Source organism: Anomalospiza imberbis, chromosome 4, assembly GCF_031753505.1.
Source record: "Anomalospiza imberbis isolate Cuckoo-Finch-1a 21T00152 chromosome 4, ASM3175350v1, whole genome shotgun sequence".
Lineage (NCBI taxonomy): Eukaryota > Metazoa > Chordata > Aves > Passeriformes > Viduidae > Anomalospiza > Anomalospiza imberbis.
In genome coordinates, this window is record NC_089684.1 from 61,500,105 (window position 1) to 61,525,414 (window position 25,310).

At 36.4% G+C, this 25,310-nt stretch overlaps 1 long non-coding RNA gene across 1 annotated transcript; it reads left to right on the forward strand.

Annotated features, from left to right (window-relative positions):
- The first annotated feature begins 6,225 nt into the window (after positions 1-6,225).
- On the forward strand, positions 6,226-23,160 carry LOC137473467 (uncharacterized). The gene is made up of 3 exons (XR_010998825.1): positions 6,226-6,787; positions 8,474-8,595; positions 23,041-23,160. It is a non-coding gene; the product is annotated as an uncharacterized lncRNA (long non-coding RNA).
- Positions 23,161-25,310: the final 2,150 nt, after the last annotated feature.

The window sequence follows — 25,310 nt, forward strand, 5'->3', positions numbered from 1 at the left end:
CAAATGCATTAAACATTAATACAGACAAATGTGAAGGTTTTTAGTGCAGAAGCTTTATTTGCCTGGACATGTATTTATTTTTTATTAATAATTTTTGCCATACCACACATTTCTCTCTAGAATTTGAACTCTGAGAATGATTCCTTGGACTCAGTAAATGTTGTTTCATTTAAGACCAAGGGAACAAATGAAAATCGCTCAGATTTACATTTCAGTGAAATGTCATAAGTAATGCATGAACTGTGTTTCAGAACTGACTTGTACAGGGCCTTAAGTACCTTGTAACACTCATCACCTTCCATAGGGAAACTACAGAGAAGAGAAATTCTTTCCCCCTTTCCTTTCCAAACTACAGAAAATCTGGAAGAATTGTGAGGGAGGCAACTATTGGTCATGAAAACTAAAAATGTTTATTTTTAATTATCAGGGAATGTCCTGATATAGTTAGTTGTTCAGACTATGGAACATCACAGAAATACATGTGTTCTTGAAGTGCCAAAGTCACTGTCACAGTCAGGACTTTCAGTATGAGTTTAATATGAATAGATAGGTCCACTGCCAAGAAGCCTGCTGATGGAAACACCCACACCAGGTCAAAGCCCTTATGAAAGCTTCTTTCTAAAGCTCCTCAGGTATTTTTCTTTGCTCTGTTAGGATTTGAGATTCTGACTCCAGTTTTAAATTTATTGTTTTATCTGACATGAAAATGGCTTTTCCTATAAGCCTGCAATAATCCACTATCACTGTCTACTGCTATCCTAAAGTTATTCCTAAAGCAAGACCTGCCCTTATTATAAATAAACCCTTCCCATTATATGCTACTGCTACTACACATTCTTTTGCATGTTACAATAATAGTATGTCTCACATCTGACCTTTATTATCTATATAATCCTGCTGAATAGGATAGTAACTTCAATACTTTTAATTCAAATATAACCTCTCTTTTATAACATGTACTAAGTTGCCAGTTTAAGTTCTTGTGTGCATAAATCTACTGCAAGATTATAAAAACCTCGAAGAAATCCCAAACCATAATCAATGAACAATGTGTGTACATAGCTGCAATATGAAGAGGAGAGAAATTAAAGATTTCAATGACAACTCTAAGCGGCTACTGTTGACATTAGAAATGCAAGGATTAAAATGATATCTGCATTGAAATGCTAACAAGTATGATTTAGACAGTGTGCCCTGTTTCTAATTATTATGCATAGCTTGCATATAACATAAGTAGTTGTAACCTTTGTGTGAAGAGCAAAGTCAGGAAATGTTAATCCATGGGGAAGCCATCACTTCTCTCCAACTGCCATAGAGAAACTCTAGCTGAAATGATTGCTCTTGTTCTCCAGTTCAGGGGAAAAACATCCTTTTGATGGTTAAATACCTGCTTTTATACTGTGTATGTATTAGTCAAATTGATTCCTCTGAGAGTTCTCCAGGCTTGTACAACACTATCATTTAGTGCATCTACAAAGGGAACTGGAAGAGGGAAAATGAGAAATGTTAGAAAAAAGATTGTCTGAAAACCTGGAAATAGCAATTTTATCAAAGCTGGCAAGACTTCAGACTGGAGAAATAATATACAGGTTATATGGAAAGGTAACCTGTCCAGTGGGAAGACCAGAATTTGAATTTAAACTTCACTTGGAGCTCTGGTCTTCTCTCCTACAGACAGACTAGTCACATATCTAAGGCCCCGTGTCTCTTGGTGGGCAGGGAGGGGGTGCGAGAAAAGGGTCTTAAAATGCCTTTTGCAACGATTTGTCTATAATGCTTATGCACATGTCCTGCCCTCTCAAGGTATGTTCTGGCTACTTCTTGAAAGATTCTATGGCAAGAACTTCTTGACACTTTAATATGACTTACAGGCAGAAGTTTCAGCTAACCTGCCATGGGTTTTGAGTGCTAGGACAGGAAATTATTAAGGAGAGAAAAAAAAAAAAAACATATAGCTGATTGCAAAGTGCAAACAGACTTTTAAAGTAAGTAGACATCACTCTTTGGTAGTCTGATCATAATCCTCAAAGCTGTTGTGCTTTGGCTGCTCCCAGCTTCATGGTTCCTTCACTGAGTATCTGTTTTTTGCTTGATTTAGTCAGCTTCAAGTAAGTAGCTACTTCTTGCCCTAATTTTCATATTTCTGCACAAGAACTTGTGATTTGTTTTCAGTCACATTAATGCATACTGTTGCTATCACAATTGATTTTTGCTGTTGAATGTTTTTTCACTTGGATCCATCCAGAAGACTCCTGTTTTTAAGTGTTGCACTGCTTTGGCTTCTCAGTCATCTTTCTCCAACACAAATAGAGAATGTTAAGCAAGGAAAAACTTAATTTAGAAATTTCTGTGTTCTTCAGTACTCTCTTGTGTATCTCATGTATTTTACATATACATTCTTCAGTCCATGGACTATCTGCCATTGTACATTGCAGAGTTGTTAACACATAATGATTTGAGTTGGAGGGCACCTTAAAATCAATCATCTTGCTCTACTCTCCCTACCCTAAGCACAGTTACACTGATACTTTTAGCTGATGGGAGAATATTAAGATATCTTTTAACGTTTTATGCAAAAAAAAAAAAAAAGAAGCTACAGAGAGGTAACTTGATTTTCTGAAAACAAAATATCAGTTGGTTCTGAAATCCTAGCTTCAAATTTGCATGTGTTCAATCATCCCACCCCCAATTTCCCAGTTTTGGGATATGTTACATAATTCCAGTATTGTTCTGAGGAAAAATATATTGAGTTTGGGCTCAGATCATTCCCGACCTCTTATAGAACAAGGAATAGTTTATATTTTTTAGAATAGCTTGTGGCAATAACCTAGATCTTAGCAATAAACCTTATTTATATTCAAGAAGTATTCAAAATGTATACAGCAGCAATAACAGAGAAAAATCAATGGAAATATAAGTGAGTATCAAAGCTTTACAATACAGGTGCAGACATAGGAAAATCTGTTTCCCGTAGTCATATTATTTATGATCTGAGCAAACAAAGGTCTCTTGAGACCTAACCTCAACAACTATACGTACTGGATCAAGGAAGTGAAAGCTTTGATTTCTACACAGTTGCTTGAGATTTGAGCCGGATATGGTGGCTACCAGGGTGACTTAGCGTCTGCGGAATGGAAATGCTGAGCTCTGGGGAGAGAGTATGCTTGAGGAGAAGAAACTCTTTCATGGCTCAGCTTACTTGGAGTGTATCCTGTATTTTAAAAGCATATCAATAACGCAGGAAGTGAATCTGTAGCTGTACTAGCAAAAATCAGTGCTGTGTCCTCAAATAGAACTGCTTGAAAATTAGATCTTTAAAATGCAGAAAAATAAACAAACATTGAAGAAATTCAGGATCTTGGAATTTTTCATCAGGTTTTATTCCTAGCAGTTACTTCAACACTTCGTAAACTGTTTTTGAAAATTTATTTTAATTGTTCATGAACTATTTTAACTTGACACTTTCAGGTTAGGCTGTTATGATTTTAACAATTTTATTAATTTTTTCCCATTAAATTGAACACTAACAAGTAGGTTTAACATTTATATATACATTTTCAATCTAAAAACATGCAGATGGCTGTCTTCTTTAAAAAAGTGCTCCTGGGATGGACTTGATATGTTAAATTTTAACTTGTAGTAAATTTTTACAGTTGAGTTATAAACCTCTGGGAAATGGTGGGGTGGGGTGGGGTATCACAAAAATGCTAATACAACCCTACCTCCAGCAGTGATGTTGTAATATATACATCATTAAGTTTCCATTCTCATGGAACACTTGGTGTACAGAATATTTACATTTATAGTACTATGGTGTATCTTACAGTGTCCCTTCAGGTAACAGCAAAATGATAGTTTCATGTAGAAAATTATGTGACATTATTCTAATATACCCATGCTGATTTAAGCTCAGAGAAGCTTAGGAGCAGGATTGTCATAATACCTCCCTATACTAGCCTAGCAAGTATTCAGACCCTTTTAACTGTTAGTTTAGTTGTTGCTCAGACAATGGTGATAATACAGAGGGCTATTTATCCTTCTGGTTTCTACAGTAATTGTATCATACTGGGTAGGGTTTTTTTTTTTTTTTGTTTTGTTTTGTTAAAATAAATCTATTAGCCAGAGTTGCTTTGTGTGAGGTTCAAATATGAAATATTTTTTTTTCAATGTGTTTTTGCTACCTGTTTGTATATTTACCAGTTTTTCTATGTAGATGTTATACTAGGTGTCATTCACCCTTAAATGCACACAGATAATTGCTTTTCATTCTAACCCCAGCAGGAAAAGTTGTAAGGGGGAAATCGTTACATTGTTTGGAAGGAGACAATTAGAATACACCCTTTTTCCGGGCTTACTTTAAGAATGGCAAGGAAAACACGAAAAAAGGAAAAGCCTTTGAAAGAATGACTATGATCTTTTGTCCCTGAGGATGGACATTAAGGAGCAGAGATCCATTGATAAGGGCAAAGAAAGACTCAGATTTACCACAGTCACGAAAGAGCAACAAAAGTTTGCATGAAGACACTTGCAGCACTTGAGCCTGGTGAACTATTCTCTAGCACTTTAGGTTCATCCTGGCCAGCATGGCCATGTTATTTCCGCTTTGCTTTATTGCCTGAAGATGAAGACACTTTTATATTTTTGAAAGTACAAGAGCATTTGCCTGAACAGAGTAAAAAGCATATTCTATATGTTACTGAATGTCTTTCAGATATTTTGAATGTAGAGAATAATTTTTGGGTCTGATTTTTGAGGGTTGGTACCAGGGTTGAACCTGCAAGGCTACCCCACAGGACATGTGTGCATGTGCTGCTTGCATGATGCAAGTCAGCAGACAAGCAGGACTTATTCATAACAATTCCTCACGTGTGGAAGCCTAGAAGATAAGGTGGCTGATGTGTATGTCTCAAACACCTACAGCCAGGTAGTCTTGGCTCCAGCCAAGGATTGCTGGTAAGAACACGCTATGAAAAAGAAGAGGGTGTGGCCGGAGAAGGTAGGGCAGCACTTGTCTGGGGGACACATACTGTTCTGGCTCCTGGAGATGGGCATAGCACAGTATAGCACAGGTGTAGGAATAAGGCTGAGAAGCAAATATGGGCTGCAGGAGTAGGTTCAAGATCACCAAAGACTCCCAAAAGCTCTCCGAACCATAGAAGAACAGACTGCAAATGATAACTAATTTGCATAGAAAGTGAGAGAATTATCTCCAGGGCAGGGAAAACTTATCTATGAAAAGGTACCCTCATGAATGCTCTCCAGGATTCTGGGCACCCTGCCAGCTTGATTGATGCTAGAGACAGGACTGGTAATTTCCCTTTCTTTCTCGGTCTCCCTCTGTAGTCTAGCCCTCTCTCTCTCTCTTCCCCTCTGCCTCTCACCCTACTCCTTTATCCAAAAACCACTGCTTGGGCTTATAGTAGGAGATAAGGGACTACCATACCAATTTCCATGCCAAGTGTATAATTTAATAATAAAATCCCGTACTTTTTTTTTTTTGGAACCTCTGACTTTTGTGTTTCCATACACAAACCTTGAGTGCTCCTTTTCCCTTAAGGGTGCAATGCCCCACCATGTTGCTAAATAAGTTATGAACACTAGGTATGAATGTTCTGGAATAAACACTGAGGTGTAATGGCCCGAGTAAAGGTCCTATGTCTACTAAAAAGTAACAACTTTTGTTCTCAAAATATATGTAGAAATACAACAACAGATTGCTTCTAATGGTGAAGAAAGGACCATGGTGAATCTTTTGCTCTGAAAATGCATTTGGGCTAAGACTTTTCCCAGAATATATCTGAAAAGCCATTTTGTAACATTCCAGTGCAATTAGTAATTTACAGGAGTTATGACTGTATCCCTGCAGAGCTTTGTTTGATCCAAAACACACAGCAGCTACCAAGAACTCTTCTGTAGAGTGCATGCAGCTATAAGAGAATGACATTTGAGTTAATTAATCTGTGGAAATACTGTTAGAGAGAAAGAGACTAATGTTGACGACCTGTCAGATTCTACTTGCTTTCTGAAAATACTTTTGTGACAAAAGATACCAGCAAGAGGCATCAGTACCAGCACAGCACCTTGTTAATCTGTTCCGTTTTGTTTCTCTGCATTCAAAGAGCAAGCAGAAATTTTCTGTTGGAATGAATCAGGACAACAAAATAGGAACAAAAATAAACCTCCATCAGAGAAAAAAAGCGCTTTTTTTTTTTTTTTTTTTTTTTTCCTTGCACAGATTTCACTAAAATTGCTGCTGGTCTCTGTAGACTTCTCCACCTTTTTAAAACCTTAGCTCATGGCAACAGCCATAGCATGTATATGTATCTAATTGTTGTTATGTTTATGGTTATGGATAGAAGTTTTCCACTTTAATAAGATTTTCTTTAAGTACTGTCATCCATGACTTCATCCTCTTGAGGCACTAAACCTTGAGTTTGTTTCCTTAACTTTGCCCTGTCCTGGCAATGGCACTAGTGAGGATGTAGGACATGAAAAGCATGATCAGCATTTCATTTTAGAGAATGTAGGCTTTTACTGCTATTGGAGGGGACTTACTCATGAGTATGTTGGAAGTGTGTTTGGTGGGGCTGGGAGGCTATAATCATTAGAATAATCTCAGAGCTCAGATCTTGCTTTTAGATGTGGAAGTTGCCAGCCAGCTGTCAAAAATGACTGAATTAAGTATCTAAACAAAAAGAGCTGAACTGAGAAATTACTTTAGTCTTATTGCTCAGTCACTTATTTTATTGTGATTAAGCTTTGTAATTTAGAAATACAGAATAAAATTGTATGTTTTACACGCATTTAAATTGCATGATCTTCTGTGGCTAGTAGCTTGCACCATGAATTTTGTACAGACTGTAATTCAATCAGGAACATTATGTTGGCAAACTTTTGCCATTTTAACAATTTTTGAAAAAAAGTTTGATTTATTTAATCTCATGGCAGATGAGTATCTGATCCTAAATGAAGAGAAAAGTGTTAAAATGCACAAATATGTGGAATTTCAAGAAGTTATCTACATAGAAGAACAGATTGAAGAAGTGAAAATGTGAATGAGAGAATACCTTTAGATATTTAACTATTAGTCATCATAGTCTCTTTTAGCTTATTTTTTTGCTGTTGAATAGGTACAGTTACAGTGTGTCCTGGGCATACAGAGAGACCATCTTTTGAGCTTTGGAAGAAAGGAAGTAAGTGGTCTTGGGCAGAGAAGAAGTGTGCCATTCTAAGTAGCTTCCTCTGTCTGGTCAAGGAGGTTCCCTAGATGTACTTTTTTTTGGAAACACCTGCCCTTGCCCCATGATAAAATCAGTCATTAGAAAGAACAAGACAAAGGCCTGCAGAGCAAGAACAGTGCACATTCACAAAATATTAGTTAAGAGATAATGAGAGAATCCAGATTCTGCATAATGACCCCACAAATGGGACCTGTGAGAACACTGGTTGTGACATTTCTCTGTGCTACTTACTATGGGAGGTAAACTTGTCAGCTGAAAGGGGTAATTCTGAATGGCAGTATTACATATTCAGGATCAATGAGCCTTGACTGAATCTTTTTCTCTCTCTGTGTAATTAAAGATTCTGCCTATATCATGTAGGTTGATTTTATTCTCTGCATTCAGATACAAGAGAGATGGTTTTCTGCAGTGGAGTTCAAAGGTTGCATTGTGAGGTTGCTAGGGCATTGCAAGTGAAGGCTGTTAATTATTTTAAAAGTTGGAACTGGTCAGAAGTTCATGCCTGGTGCTTTCTTAGTGGTACTTACAGAATACTCTTTTGTAAGGGCACTCCTGAATTAACTGGGTCCTTTGGAAGTAACCACCTTTAGAGTTTTGTCATTTTACATCTAATAAGTTGCTTCTTTTTTTCCTCATAAATGAAAAAAACAAATCAAACAAAAACTTTGCATTTGAGACATAATTTTCTTCCTCTCCTCACTACTTTCTAGGTAGTCACTGACATTTCTGTCTCTTTGGGCAGTGTCCACAGTGCTACAGTCCACATTTTATTCTTGTCTTTTCACCATTCTTCACTAAATATAAATATACAATAAGAGTTTTTGAGAAAACCTCAATTTTAATTGCTTTAATGGAATTTCTTTTCAGGCCTCTCTGTGTTCATTTCTCTTTCTAGAGAAAGAGAATTATTAAGGGGAAGAAGAAGACAAGAATGTGTAGGTTCAGTTAGCACTGCCCAGAACATGTAAGCATCAGACAACATTTTACTTAATTCTTCATGTAAAGTCTATTAAACACAGTGATCTTTTAAAAGTCATTAATTTATATAATGTTAAAGCCAATTAGCATTCTAATTTGTGGGGTTTATTCTATGTTTTTTTGTTTTGTTGTGTTTTTGCTATAAAAGTATATAATAATAGTAATAGAGTTTGGAATAACTAGAAAACAGAAACAAATCTGAGCTGAAAAAACTGTCTTGAATATTTTGGTGTCAGCATTTTCTTTTCCCAAAGGCACTTAAGATCTGAAGGAACAAAGTAAACATCTGGCTGTGGTGAACTCATGCTCGGGAGCAATGACTTGAAATTTACTCACACTGTTGAATATCAGTGGAACTTTGTACTACACTCTACAGGTAAGAATTAATTCTCATCACCATTTCTTAGCACATTTTGCAAGATGCTTAATATTTTGATGGGGTAACCTCCTGCATTTTAATATTCTGTTATTATCTTGGTGGATTTAGAAAGATGATAATCCTAAAAAACAAACTAATCTCCCCAATAGGAGGGAAGAGAACTCCATAGGAAATGGATCCAACTTCATCTGCCATGCCCTTTATGTTTATATTTCACTTTGCCTTTCATAACAAAGACAAAGTTGATACTTTTTTACTACTTTAGGAAGGTTATTTGCTATTCTGGAGACAAACTGAAATCTTTGGGATGACTTTTTAAGAAGCATAGTATTTGAGTATGAAAATTAAATGTGTACCTTCCTTCTTAAACAAATTCTTCTAAACTGCTTATTATGTCTCTGTCAACAAAATGCTTACATGTGAGCTCAACTCTGTGGCTCAAACCAGAACTTGTATTATGTGGAGGCATTCTAAACAAAAGAGAGAAAGAACAGAGTTGTAACTTTTGTCAAAAGTATTGTCAGGAAGTTATCTCAGGTTTGAAATGGAATGAGAGGGAGCAGGGAGAAAGAGGCATTTGTCACAGAATATGTATTACCCTAGTGAAAAAGTCACTGACCTTTGGGATTGATGATCCTGCTTCAAATTGTAGCCTTAGAGCAGGCTTGCAAGCTAAATTTTAAAACTGAGTTATTTTATTTTTCTGGCACAGAATTTCTTGTGTTTCTTAAAATGTGATTGGAAAATTGTAGATGGATGAATTGCCAAATGTAGACTTTTCTTTACATATCATCTCAACCAATTGCACAAGTACCACAACGGGTAGAACGCTCCGCCCTCCGCAGGGAATGACACTGCTGTTGTGAAATTAAACATTTTCTCTGCGTATGGCAGGGAGGTCTGGGATCTTCCCATCTATTATCACTGAAGTATTGTAGATACCATCTGGGTGGAATACCATGTTTTCACATCTTCCATTTATCTATGCTTCTATGAGGCTCCCTTTCTGGGAAGTTTCATAAGATCCTCCACACTGCTGTTCCTGTTTCTTCCACTTCCGGCTGCTGCTTCATTACAAAAGGCTTTCAATATACCACATTTTGAGCAGTGTGAAGGCTAATATCAGGGAAGATCATGGATTTTATACCCAGCAGCTCTATTCTCAGTTATTGTCATGGTAGAGGAATGTGCAATACATTTCTAGGTACTTCAGAGACAAAGCTGACCCCTTCTGGGATAACTTGCGGAAAGGTCTCTCTCGTGTCAGTTTGTCAGCACAGTTTTCTTTCTGAAACCTGTAATTGAGAATAGGGGGGAAAAGTACATTTTGCAGGAACTCCTATAGAAATGCAAGTACCAAACTGAAGGTATCAGTGAGCAAGGTTGCAATTGCTAGTGGAAGATGGCTTGAGAATAAATTGATTTTAAACCCAGCAGTTTTATATCTCCCCTGCTCAAGATAATAAAGACATGGTGCAGGTTAAAAGAATTCTATCACAGCAATAAAAGCTTTATAAAAATATTTGAAAACATCTTATTTTTATAGATCTATAGCTTTGTAAAATATAGTTCCAAATGAAACATATAATACCATTTTGAAAATAACATTCAACTAACATTGCTGTCAATGCAATGCATATACCCCAGCAGGTTCATATTTTGGATCTGTGCTTAGTTTTAATTAGGTCTAACTCCAAATTTCGTATTCAGATGAGTAAATAGGTATTGTTTTGGAGCCCACAAGCATTTTTGCATATGTACAAAAAATAGTGTATTATGATCTCCCGTTATACCTGCATCAGAAATAATTTACTCTTGTGTTCTCTTTTGTCTATGTTGATCAAGTGTTTGAAATTATTTTAATGCATAAAGAAATGCATGAACAATGGAATCCCTACTACTCATATTTGCAGTTTACTGGGGATATAAGAAACTCAAATTTAAGTTCACTCTGGCCTTGCATCAAAATCCCAAATCTCCGTTTCTCACATTATAAGCAATGGCTATAACTGTAAATCTCCTGGTGACTTTGGGATTGGGAGCGTATTTATATCTCCATGGTTATGATCTGAAATATTATCTCAAATTTGAAAAACAATTGTCTTTTTCTTGCTCATCTTTGGCGGGCAAATAGGGGAGAATATTCTCTGTGATGAAAAAAGGAAACTGTTCTTCATATTCAGTTAAGACTGAGTTTTTCTAAAATGCAGAAGTCGGTTAATATGCTACTAATGTAATGCTTGAAATTCTTGTTTGTCCACTTGCTTATTAACTTCATCAAGAGCCTCCTGGTATCAAAGTGTCAGCTGTGTTCTGCATATATCTCAGCACCCAACAGACCTGAGCCGCCTTCATCATTCTTTGCCACACAATCTATTTTTACAAGCATTTTATAGCCTCCCTGCCCAGAGCAGGGAGAGTATAAAATTAGGCTTCTAAATTGCTAGGTTGGTAGGTAGGTATTTTCAAAATCTTGTAGTGACTCATAATCAATTACTATTAAATTAATTCAGATTTCTAAATTTTTAATGTAAGTGAGAACACTTTTGAACACTGGGCAATAGGCCAAATAATAACTTCTTATGGATAGTTTTTTGGTAGAAGAAAGACTATTAGGAACATAGCAAATTATTAAGTTATGAAAAGTAGGAAAAAATCTGTTATGAGAAATATGAGGCAAAACACCCTTTCCTACAGACCATTATGTTCAGTGTCAATAGACTACATGTCATTTAAACAAATAGCTGCAGATACTAAAATAAAATGGATTTCCATGGAAAATAGGGTACCACACTTTAACTTGGACCTTTGAAAAATGTCAGTTTTAATATAGCATTCAAAACCTCTTCATGGAATAAACTAAAAATATAGTATATCAATTCAGTAGTCAGTCGTCTGACAGCCAAAGACCAAGGGAATTCTTGTTTGCTGGCCTTTTTATGTTTTTTTGGATTACTGTCATGAAAAACTTATGAAAATATCACTTTTAATTCAGAAAAGTACATGTTCACCTGAATCCCATCTCATGCTGAGATTTTTTAGTTATAAGGCAGAAGCAGACTACTAAGTTGCTCTACTTTAGTGTTACTATTTTGGTTTTTGTTACTCAAGGTGTTTTTCATGTTTCCTATAATAAATGAAGCTTTCCCATGCTGTCTCGAGGGAATGGATGCTTTCTGTGCTTTGCTGATATTGTGGAAATGTAGATGGGAGCTAGCCACTTAGTAGGATTTTCCCATCATAAGTTTGTCACTGTGTTAGGTGAAGCAGTGACACTCTAAGCATTAGGAGTTGTGTATTTTGAAATCACTCTTCTGTTTATTTCTTGTCTGAGTTTTTTCAAAAAGTTATCTTTTGTATCTATGTTTTTATCTTAGAGTAACCATTTAAGCAGAAAATTAGCAACTACTACATACAAATTATTTAGCTATAATTAATTCAGTATTACAGAAACCCTCCAACATTGGTGGGGATGTGTTTTTTGTATTCTTCAACCCCTACATTTTAGATGAGACTTGCACTTCCAATTTTGCTGAAGTGCCCAATATTGTGTAACTGAAGACATTCTTTATCCTTTCTATTGTATTTAGCTTATCTTTTCAGAATGCCATGACAGTCATGTTTACAGTTCAGTGGGCAGATGCTTTCTGGATGTGACTAGGTATTTCTGAGCACAGATAATGAATTCAGGGAACTTTAATCCTTGGACTGTTGCTTGAATTCTACATCAAGTGCACAGCTGCTGAAGCTGTATCTTTCATGCACAGTGAACCATGTTGAAGAACCCTTTCAATACGTTAACTTGTGTACAAGCAAATGCCGACACTATAGTTACGTAGCAGAAGGCTTGATTTCCTGTTTAATCACACTGAGAAATTGCAGGGTTCCTTCAGTCAGTTCCATCACTTCCAGAAAAACTTGTATTTTAGGGAAGATGGGCGACATGAGTATAAATTCTAGGTTGATTTTGCCTTCAGTCTGATGAGATGTGGGCAGATACTGCAGAACTCACCCTTAAAAACTGAAAAAACCTGTGTCAAAGTTTTTGTATAAAAATTGCATAGGACAAATATCAGGAAGAGGCTGAGTTAACCTTGAAATGAAATTAGACTCTGAAAATTATCTATTCTCAAACAGCTGCTTGAATTCTGTCAACAGCTTTGCTCTCAGACCATTTTCCAGTGATGGGCATCAGCAGCACTGAAGGCATTGTCAGAACTGAATGCAATTGCCCCTTGTTAACAGTCTCAATCAAAAGAGACTGAATGTGCCTTAGGATTAGGTATGTTTTCTCTCCAAAGGTGGTCATCTCAGTGGATGCTGAAGAGCAATAATTTGATGATTATGTGTATTATATCTGATGTGAAGAGCAGAGTGCCTCAGGCTGCAGCTCCACCAAAGGGTAAGCCAGGCTTTTGAGTGGAGAGCAACAAATAAAAAATTTCTCAAATACAAAGCACAGAAACAGTACAGGCTCACTCTGCTGTCTCAGCAGTTCTTGTCCAGTCATTTAGCCCCTGTACTCCCACAGCAGGCATAGATCTGGCATAAGCATTGTATTGCTTGCTGTGTGGGTGACTGGAGAAATGCGTAATTGTGTGCTCGCACTTGATCCAGACCACATTAGTTCCGCCAGTGGGTCAGACAATACATATATTAAGTAACGATGAATGTTGAACCATGACTTCAAATGTCTCAGACTATTTCTTCAAAGCACTCAATTTAAAGTTTAGTAGGGTTTAATTTATATAAAATAGCAAAAAACATTTTAGGATTTAGTAACTGACTTCTCTAGCTATATATTTCCTGTAGAGAAAAGTGATACAGTTGCAATTAAGAATTTTATAAGAAAAATGAAATTTCAACTGCTTCAATTTTTGGAATTTTTTCAACATCTTTATTGCTTACACCCTTCTGATTTCAGGGGAGATTTATTTTTTACCCACAAAAAAAGGGTCAGGGTAAAGATTGAAATTAATGTTTCAGTTTTGAAATTTCCTTCTTCAGGAGAAAAAAAAAATGAAGAAAGCTAAGGAGGGGCACTAAAATAGAAAGACTCTTCTTTCCCTCTGTCTTGCAGAAAATGGGCCAAGCATCAAGGAAAAAGACTACCTATTAAGAAAGTTTCAGTTAAAAAAAATTATTTATGATCTCTAATTCTTGTGTCCTCTAATATGTTTCGAGAAGATGCAATTTTTTTGGTAATGCATGCTTATTTAAGACCAGGAAGTCCTGAGCTCAAATCTGTCCTGGATATGCTTTATTACGGCCATTGGTGAAGGAATGAAATGAACACCACAGTGCAGTTTGGGATGTAATACAGTAGTAGCAGTTCAGATATTGCATTAAATGCTACTGGAAAATTGCTCTGGCACTCTTTACACACTTTTTGAGAAATCCAGACCAACGGCCCTTATCTCAAGGAAAATATTTTAGTGTGTATAATCACTTCTTGCATAAGAAGTGTGCATTTTCTATGTTTCTCTACATAGAAAATGAGTTTCTTGATTACTTCTTGATTCTTCAGCCCAAAGGCACCTTCGGGATATGACTACTAGTGCTGTGCTCTTTTCTTTAGTAGTTTAAAGACCAGCCTTTGTTTCTGGGAGATGATAAATGAAATCAAACCAAACCAACAAATCAGACTTAACTATATTCATATTGTTGGACTTTTAGGCATTTCCTATGAGGGCAGATACTGAAATCTGCCACTGGGGCTGGAGTTTTCATTTCTCATCTTTGCTCTGATTTCCTTTTTTCAGACAGAACCAGCATCTTCAAAAACAGGGTTACAAAATTATTTGCTATCGGGACAGATATGATTAATACATACTACAGCAAAAGACTACTAGGATGCTAATATGTATCCTATGTTATAAAGTATAATAATCATATGAAAAACTTATTGCTCTCCTATTTTGATTTAAAAAGTGAAAAGTATCTGGTGATATTTGAAAGACATGGCACAATGCAGCATACAATATGAAGCATAATATTATTGAGATTTTATACATAATACCAAGCCTTCTTCCAGACTGTGTTGATGTAACAGGCCAATTAATTTTATAAAATGATACATCATTTGTAAAGTGAGATACTTAGGGTGAGGTAATTTTGTCAATGGAAAGATTGCAATTTCAAGGAGCCATGCCCAAATGCTGTTTCAGCATATCATTAATTAGCACACTACTCCAGACTGTCCCAGATTAATATCTTCTGCTGTGTGTACTGTATATAGCTAGTAATCATGATTGATTACTGAACAGAGTTGTTGTGAACCACTGAAACCATATGATAAACTTGCTGGAGCAGGATGGAGAATTTTTCTGTACATGTTCTATTAGCAATAAAATATTGGGAAGTGTGGTCTGGAGTTAGGGCAGATTTTAGTGACTAGCAGACCTTGATTAGAAGCTGTCGAATTTTCTTTGATTGTTTTGTTTCCTTTTTAATATTAAGATGTGACCTTTCAAACTTACACATAAAAAAAGCAGAGAGAACCACATGAGTACACACCAATTGGAAATGGTTGAAACATTAGGGCATTCCCTGCAAATGATGCTACATGAATTCATCTCAATTCATTCTAATTACAGACTTCAGTCATCTGAGTGCCTTTACTGCCACACACTGTTTCCAGGGATACATTTCCCTTGTTGGGGCTGCTCCATTTTGAATAACTAATCAAACTTCCATTGAACAAGTACTTGAACATCAATTTGTTGCATCTGAAAGTGCTCTAATCACTGTCATACAAACTCAGGCTGCCTCTTGATGTGGTTAAATGAATTTTTAATTTTATAAAGTAGAACAGATCCAAGAAAGCATTTGAGAGATCTACATCAAAATAGCAAACAGCCTGTTTGGCAAAGGGAGTAACCTCATGTGGGGAGCCCTGTCTGAAATCCCCGGTCTGAAGATGGTATACAAGAGACCTGCAGCCAGGCAAGAATGGCCAAGCCTTTTAGCCACTTGATATTTTAGAGCTGGACTTCTCAAGAAGCAACTCCTTCTAGGAAAGAAGCAGCATAACATGATTAGCAATGTTCAATGTTTTAGAACCCACTGTGAAACTTAATAACTCCAAATCATTTTTCCTTTTCTCACCCAGCCAAAGCCAAATGAAAATATTTTCACAGGGATCTTCCTTTACAATCCTAATTAATATTTCAGGGTTTTTTTATAGCTCTCTACCAATTTTAAAATAATAATATCAATAAAAACCCCATGTACAACAGAATGCAGCCATGACCTCAGTTTATATATTAGTGGATATTAAAAATTTCTCATGTGCTAAATTTTGCCATGAGCTCTGAGATACCAAGCAAAAATATGCCAAGGAATATTTGTATTTCTTATACTTGTAACACCTACTGTGTGCTCCCACAGAGGGCAAACAGAACCTACCCCCAACTGTTTGCCTATATGTAATTGCAATAGATTTTAGCTACTCTTTTGTCCTTCTCTGCAGTACCTGTGTGGTAATAAGACCCAGGAGGGATGCATAAATTATCTTGTATAACATTATGGTATCCTAATGTATGAAAAAGTTGAAATATACCATTTTTACCCTCTCTGCTGTTCTGTGAAGTGGGAAACAGCTAAATGTTCTTCTCACATGTCTGGATGGTTCTACTGCGCTTTATGTAACAATCAGGCTGGTTTCCTTAGTGCCTTGCTGAGGGGACTGAACACACTGGGACATGACAGAATAATGAATAAGTCACGGGGTATGAAATGGCTATATTTGTGGGTTGATTCCAGCATCACCTACCCTCTTCCTTCTGCCTTAGTGAGACAGAAGGTTTTCTTCCCTTGTGAAACAAAACCTGTTACTCTGGCTTGTCTATCCTGAAGAATAATTAGAAATGTACTAGAAGATATTCAGTAATTAACCTCAAATGATAAGGCTTCAACTTCAGGTAGAATATACTCACATACATATACATATAGTGTTTGGGGAGAGTGTAAAAATTATGCTCGATTAGTAAGGATACATCAGCGAGGAAAGATGAAAAAAAGGCAAGATCAAATTCAAGATAAGTGGAGATTCTAGTATGAACAGGATACTTCATATTTGTGTCTGACTTCTGTTTTGGCCATGGAGCATTGATTCATTGGAGGCTCTAAGGGATGGAATATTGCCATTCACCCATTAACACTGTGGACTCTTTTTGTTCCTGCATAGTTTTCCCTCTCTCTTTGAAGACACTTAGAGATCTTTATGGAAACAGTCCAAGAAAGAGACATGGAAATGTGAACACAATGGAAATTGTGAGATGCCTACACCTCCTTGTCATGAGATTAGTCTAGGACATCAGTATTCTGGGAAAAACATTCTGTGGAGCCTCATGACTACAAAATAACTTGTTTGAGATGGGAGTTGAAGAAAGGGAGTAGGTAGTGGGAAATGACAGAAGAAAGGAGCATGCAGGCTTAAGAAAAGCTCCAAAAATGGTCAAGTAGTTATGGAGATTTGAAGGAAAGGCAAAAACATTCACAGCACATTGTAAGCCAGATCACAGGAAAGCTCCAAGCTGCCTAAGTGCTAAGCAATCTAGGGCAAAATCCTTGTGCTAAACATGCTTAACTGCAACACATAAGGCAACGTGGCATTGTGATGGGCTGTCATGAGACAACTTGCCCACATATAGCAGGATAGAAGGATGCTTAGCCAGCTGCATAAATTTCATTTTCTTCATTTTATATAATGTCTTCTTATTTTGAGTTTGATTTTCATTTTTTATAATTTAATTCCCTCGCATTCACCACTCCCACAACTGTTTCTTCCCTGATATTGACAAGTATGTCGGAAACACATTAGGCATGCAAAGGAATACAGCTGACATTAAACTTTCAACAAGGAAAACTGTTCCACTTCAATACTCTAAACCTTATTATGTAGCAGACCAGCTACTTCACCTCCATGGGAAAAAACTGTGTAGTAGCTACTTCTCCTAGACAAAAGGCTAACATAATTTGATATGGCTCTTTTATTTGTTATTTAATCAAATATAGGAGTATGTGGCAATTTTGCAATAAATTAAGACCACTTCGCTTGGAATGTGCAAACTAATTACCCTATTTTTCACAATAATATAGCAAATTTCTTAAGGTCTAAAAAGGTGGATCTTTTTTGGTTTTTTTTTTTTTTTTTAACATGATGACTTATGCAATTTCCATACTTTCAGGGAGCAAGATTAAGAGTTTTTATTTTTTAAGTGAAAAAATCACACAAAACCAGGTAAAATAAAGACCTCATAAGGCAATGGTTGTCAGTGAATTACCTACAGACACTTGAGTGAGAGGGTGATGGGATAGTGGAGGCCAAAATCCTAGTTTGTGAATGAGATGATGTCTTGAACTAATTCACATACCAGATAGCAGCCTCAGCTATGAAATTAATGACTAAATTGTGAAGGACAGATGGAATTAGGAAATTCATCAGGTGCTTGTAGCAGGTCTGGCAGTGCTCCAATAATTTGTTGACTTCTAAGGGAGATACATGCGGGTCTTAGTAGGAGGAAGATTTCATCCTAGGATCAGTAATCTTTGATTTCTCGGTGAAAATGTTATCTGGTCCTGATGTACTTGCTTATTTAAAACAGATCTGTGAAAAATTTTGCTTCAAAATCAAACCAAAAAGTTCTTCCCACACCTCACCCTCCTTGTCCAAAAAAGTCCATAGACAGTACAGCAGTCAGACTGGATATTGGAAAGGTAGTTCAGACATGGGGGTAGCCAAGAAAAAATCATAGCTTGACAATGTGAGAAGCAAATGACAAAATAATTAATAGGCAGGGAAGGGTTTGACAGCAGTAGAAAGCAATCTGGAGATAGCTATAAGTCTAATGCTTCACTGCCTCTTGCTCATTAAAGACCATTCTATGGCTATATAAGTAGTAGTATAAGTTGTAAATTATTTTTTAATAATTTTTTGTATTTTTAAAGCCAGGTTATGGGAAATACACACACCCAATAATTATGTATAACAAATGTAAAATGAGTGCTTATTTTATCCAAAGTGAGAAAAGCTGATATTTCACTGAGTATCTCTAGTTAACAGATGATGTCAATAGAATAGGATGTTATCACAGGATAATGTTCTCCTGCTGCTTGATAAGTGCTGAGTCGAAAGCACAATGTTTATTTTCAAGGCAGGGGACATTGATCCTGTGACAACTTTCTATTTCAGTGACATTCTTGCTATTACATTGGATTGATGCACTTATGACCATTTTGTTTAATGGATATTAGTTTTGTAAAGCGACAGCTGCTTATTGTGTGACTATTCAATATGCTACCTACAGTCTGACTGGCTTCATGGAAAGAACTTGACTGATAAGCATAAAGGGTACAGATTATTATTTTAAAAAAGGGGACTCTGAACCTATGAATGAGGTGCTTAATTTTTTAAATTCTTAATATCTGCTACAGAATAGATTGCTTACTTTGGAGGATTGCATTTTGATATAATGCTCAACAACAGTAATTTTGTATTGAAAAAAGAAATAAAGTAAGAATGAAAATTGCTTTGGAAAACCTGATCCACTGAATGTTTGAGCATTTCAGCTGGGAGCTTTTCCCAGGTAAAAACTGGTAATTTGTTCTTTAGAGAAAAAACAAATAACAAAAATGCTTTCAGTACTGGAATTACTATTTTACTACTTTGGAGTAGACTATGTAACACATTAAAACCAGACAGCAGATGAATTCCCAAGAGTAAAACAACCTTTTACTGTAAAACACTTTCACTGCAAGTCATGGAGTAAAGTTCTAGTGTGTGCTCTCTCTCCTTTTTACATTCGTGAATATTTTAGTGTCATTACCAAAGTTGAACTTTAAATTTTTTGTACTTCTTTTCACCTTGTAAGAGAAGGGAAAAGGAGATTTTTTTCACTACACTGAATTTTAGGCCTAAGAAGATGTTTCATACAAACCAGGTTGTTGTGCATGGCTGAAAGACAAAGTCAAGTGAACAAACATCATTTATCCTTCAGAAAAAAACCCCAAATCAACTTTATTTGAGTAGCAGCTAAGGAAAGCCCTACTTAATTTTTCAAAATTGGCATTGCTTTCATGTGAGTAGCAGTGAAAACAAGAGAAGGTAGTAGAAGAGTTTAAAAGAATCCAATCCATATTCTCATTGGGGAAAAATGCTGTTCTGCAAATGTGATATCAACCATGTCCAGCAGTAGTCCTATTGATTTTAATGAGTCAAAGTACTTTATTGCACTGAAAGTCACAAGGAATGTGACCTGGATGATCTAGTGGTAAAGCAGAGGACTTAATTATTTCTCTTTCCTTGTCAGTGCAGTAATTTCACACTGCACATTTAGGATAATGTGGGAGGCATAGTGCATGCATTTGTACATGTGTGGGAGAAAACTAAGGAAAAGTAATTACTTGCAGTCTCCTCACATGCAGTCAGGAAGCAGAACATTACTGTACATTTTATTAAATTACATAATTTTAAAAAAAATTCCAGAAATTTTAAGAGAGTTCAATTTAGAGGGGCACTGTAATAAGCAAATTTCAAACTACTGTATCCCAATACAACCTTTAATGGCAGTCAAAAACCTCAAAAGAGAGGGTTGGTGCTTGGTCATTTTTAAGAAAGTGTTTGGTGATTTTTCTTTCAATCCAGATCAAATGTTGGAAAAAGACTTTCTCACACCAGCATTTCTAATTTCTTTTTTCCTTGAAATCTATAAAATCATATAGAAAACACTTTGAAATTTGAAAAAAAGACTGAGTTTGGCGTAAGAAAGAGATGAATGCTGGCTCAGGTAATGTTCATATACAAACCATAAGCCAAATTTTCGACTGATAAAAGCTAATTTTTATTTACAGCAACTTAGACTTTGTTGGTATAATTTTTTTTCTCTTAGATAATCCCTTTCTCAGGTGTCTCTTATGTTTCACAGCTGTAGGAAGTCCACTATTTCCTTTCAATGAGAAAGACATTTCAAGGATTGGACAATGGTTATTGAGGGTTATTGGTTATTTTACGACACATCAGGAGGACTAAAATTCTGGTTGGTTTGACTAGGTAGGGAAGATAATATGTGAGCGAGCACTTTAATGCAAATAACTAGTTTTAGAGAACTTTGAAAAATCTTAAAATATACTTTTGAAAATCTTTAAAAAGGACATCATCTGGATTTAAATACTTGTAGGCAGCCAGAGGATTATTTTAACTCTCAAATATTGCCATGTATGCAGTAAGAATCATGGTAAAATTATCTCGGGTGACAGGTAGGTGTGTCAAGGTCTGAAGAAACTACAACTATGGAATAAAAGTCCTAAAAATTTGACTTTTTAACTGGTAAGATAATATTTTTTAGCAAAATGAGAAATGATTCTTAGCCTGCTGATGATACTGATGTACATTGAAGTCCAATAGAAAGGAACAGAGATATAAAAAAACCCCTTGGTCTTAAGCATTTAATCACTTACATTTCTTTGTAGTGATAGATCTCATCAGTTTTCCTCCGTGCCACAAGGAAGCTCTGTGTATGGAGACACAGCTTATTAAGGCCATATTGTCATCTCCTATAAGTAAATGTATGGCTCAGTGAGAGATAAGTGTTTCAGTGCCTGGATCTGCTTTGAAGTTGTTACAGGGTTTCTGGAGAGAGAGGGAGATGGTGTTTTCTAAGATTTATGCAGGAAATAATTTCAGCAATATTTCCCATGAAGGAAACAGGCCCTATCTGTAGTTTGTAGAACAAAGAAATCAAATTACAGCAAGAAAATCTGTAACTGCCCAGTCCTTACTCCAGCTGGGACAGGTTGATGGCCCCAAGACCCAGAAAATACTTCATCTGTGAAACGGAGAACAAACTTTACATATAGGTAAAAACCAGTGTCACCTGATCATGATGGTCAGGAACTGGAGCTCTTTCCATCCATTTCACATCCTTGGAATAAAAGTGCCTGTTTGAAAGCAAAGTCAAGTCATTAGTGCCTATGACCAGCTGAGTTGCACTACTCTTGGAAAAAATTCTGAACTTGTAAGAAAATGGAAGAGAGAAACCAGAAGAAAATTATTGGAGCCTCATTCTCACTGTGGAAAAAGAGTGTGGTAAGGATGACTTTTGGCAATAATAATGTGTGAGAGGTGTTGAACCTGAGCAGAGCTGTGGAATCTTAGACAATGAAATACTGCATAAAGAACTATCTGTCTAAGAAACAGTTTGCTTATCAGAAAGATGAATTAATTTGCTACTGACAAAAATGACAAATCAATCTAACAAGATACCTGTCAAAACTATCTCTCTGTTCACTTTCTTATCTCGAATATGTGCCATAACCCTATAGATAAAAAGAAAGACTTAAGAGAGTAGTTGGAAATTAGCCTGATTTGTACTCACATGCTTTCATTTGTGTCCACTGCTATCCAGTGATTGACAGCATAACATAAATCAATTTTTTTGCTTATTAATATGATATGAACTGCAAAAAGATTAAAGTCTCATTTACATAACCTGAGATGAAAAGAGGTGAAATATTGTAATTATCTTTTCAAGCTAAATTTGCACTGCCATTTAAAATTAACCTATGCAAATGACAGGTTAAACCACAGGAAAGCTCTGGCTCTGTTTGAAAAAAGTACAATCAATTTCCAATCATGAGTGTGTTTTTATGCTAGCTATTCAATTAGTCACTTGAATCCATAAAATATATGCCAATATAATGTAAAATTTTTTTGGCCTTGTTTTGTTCTTGGCTTTTAGCCCCCAAAAAGGTACTAGGTTTTGAAGTCTGCATCCTTACTTGCATTGGGTAGCAATTACATGAATTATCTATAGGGTAATGGGAATGTGTTGCTTAGCCCAGGTGAGGATAGTTAAGCATAATTATGTCCATGGGTAAGCTGAGGATCTGATTTTTTCATAGTTCTTAGGTGTATGGGATGATTTTGGTAAGATTTGCATGAGCAACAGTTTTTAAAAGGATTCCAGTCCGGTTGTGAATCTAACTAGGAAGAAGATCTATATATTGGCTTTTTGTCAGCAGAATTACAAGTTCAAGAACATATCAGCTAGGGGCCTCCATTACACCTTTGTTTATACATAGTCTGAAAATATTTTCAAAAAAGAGAAGAGAGCTTACATTTCCATGTAATTCCAACTTGGCATGGGGAGAATTTGTATACAGATGCACACATAAATAATTTTCCTTAGTGAACTGACATGTTTCATCAGATGGATCCAAGAAAATTGAATATGTTACATGAGCTATGAACTTGTCCTTAATCATGTGCCCTCTAGGCAGATATTTCACACTTGGCAGTTGAAGGTCTCCTTAATAATGGCCAGCCTCAATTATTTATTAAGGGCAAATAAGGAGATGGAAATTTTAGTGAATGTAGGCCAACCCCCTAAATCAGAGCAGCAAGGGAAGGAGGACTGAATGGGTCTGGAAATTCCTTTGTAGGTATGAACTACTGGGCCTGAGACTTGTGAGACAACAAATGCCTTTCACTGCTTCTGCAGAGAAGATAATCCTACAGGGGTTCTCTTCTGTCTTATTGGTAGCATCCACAGAAATTGTCAGTTAGAGACAGAACTGTGACGTGAAAACCCTCAACATTCCCAGCTGGTAAGTGTTCTTTTTTCCAGCATTTGAGGTGGGTGTAATTTGCGTAAACAGTCAATTTTGTTTTGGCAGCCAGTCTACAGGCAAGGGAGCAATGGAAGCCTGATTTATGATGGGTTTATATACTGTGTCCCCCACAACACCTTCCCATTCACTGCAAGAAGCACAAACTCAGCACTGAGATATTTCCAGATCTTTTTTGTGTTTCTGAAGACTATCAAATTGTTTCCAGTTTCTGTCAATCTCAACCTACTTTCTGGTTTACTTACTGGATGAGAAATAGTGTACATCCTGTGTCTACGCTAGATAACAGCACAAACAAACTGATCAGATAGTGAATATATGCTGAGCAGCCCAGCAGGTTGTCAAATACTAAGTTCTGTCTGCCTTTTCTTCAGTGGGAGTATTAGTATGGTGTCTACCATCTTTTGAGATACCAATTCTCACAAAACTCATGTAACAGCTTTGGATTATGTCTGAAAAATTTTATAAAAATTAGTCATTGAAAGAGAGGAATGTCTGACAACCTGTGCAGTCATGTCAGATATAGCCTTGCCAAATCAGACTATAAAATTGAGGGGAGGGGAAAGTAAAGGGAGAGAATTGTTCAAACAGTAATGAAAGGAATATTTCTTGCTGAAATGAAAGACTGAAACATTTAATTTAGTTTGACACAAAAGGTTCCATTCACCGTGAAATCAAATATTTTGTTCCAAGGCACTTGTGAGAAAATAAAGAAAATGAAAGACTGAAGTCAAAAGCTGACAGAGAAAAAGCCTTACCCTTGCAAAACAAGTTCTTGGAACTATCTCTACAAAGCACTAGAGATCTGAATTGTACTACTTCTCTATTTGGAAGGGGGATTGATTCCCATTTTTCACCTTTTTTTTTTGCATTGCTCAACTATCCCCAACTTTAAGGTATCTGAAATCCCACCTCTTCTAGTTCCACTTTTAAAAGACACTTTCAGAGTCACAATAGGTGAATGTGAATGTGCATGTCCGAGAGAAAGAGTTAAGGTTTATAAACAAACTAAAACAGTTTGCTTGTTTATCTGCATGTATAGAGAAGAAATGAAAATACTTCCACCCACCAAAAAAATGTGTTTGACACTCAGGCTCTGCAGGAATTAATACACATATAACTAGTAGAGAGATAAATTGATTTGATTTGGTGTGGAATTTAAGGTATTGCTGACCATCTGAGAATTTGTACCAGCTGCTGAGCATTTACAGACAAGAATTTATCATTTAGGACTACAAACAACATACTTACTCTGATTATTTTTGACATTCTGTTATCAAAAGTTTCTTTGCACTTCTGATCTCAAAACTTAGAAACAATCACCAGAGGCGTTACAGTACTGAGGTGTCATACTGATGTGTCAGTACTTTTATACAAAGCATCTCAGGCCGGAGGTTACTGAGTTGCTGGTGGCTAGGTTTGAAGAGGTGGGAGGAATGTCCTTTGAATTTCTGCTTTAGCAGCCCTGAATGCTGAAATGCTCCACTCTGACTCCAGGTCTTGCGAGGATCAGGCGAAACTAGCTTTCCTTAAGAAGCTAAAGATAAAGATGAAAAGATTTAGTGGCTTGTATTCATTTGCCCATGGGAGGGGGCAGGGAAAGGGCAACTGCAGGTGTTAGCCTGAAACTCCCAGTTGTCCACCATAGAGAATAAGGGAATGATTGCTTCTGTGTATGATTGCAAGAAGGGAAGTCTCCTTAGAAGATTTTACTAAAGGGAGTTTTTGGCACATCACATTAAAGAATACCCTGGTGAAAGTGGAGTTTGTTTGTAAAAATGTCAGTAAGAGTTTTACTGTCATTTATTTAAGAACTTCTGTGATGTGTGCCCACTTGGACTGTTTTCCTCTAGAAGGACTAACGGTTCAACTCCAGAAATGTGTATCTGAATACTTTGCCTAGGAGATGTTCTATTCTGGACCCAATCCATTTTTCTCTGGGTTCATAAGATAATTTTAGTCATTACCTGAATATAAGTGAACTGTGATGCTGTCCAAGTCCGAGTTCTGAATCTTCTTATAAGTGATCCCTGTTTGGTTTGATGAAATGATCCGATGATGCTTTTGTGTCTTGTCTTTTATCT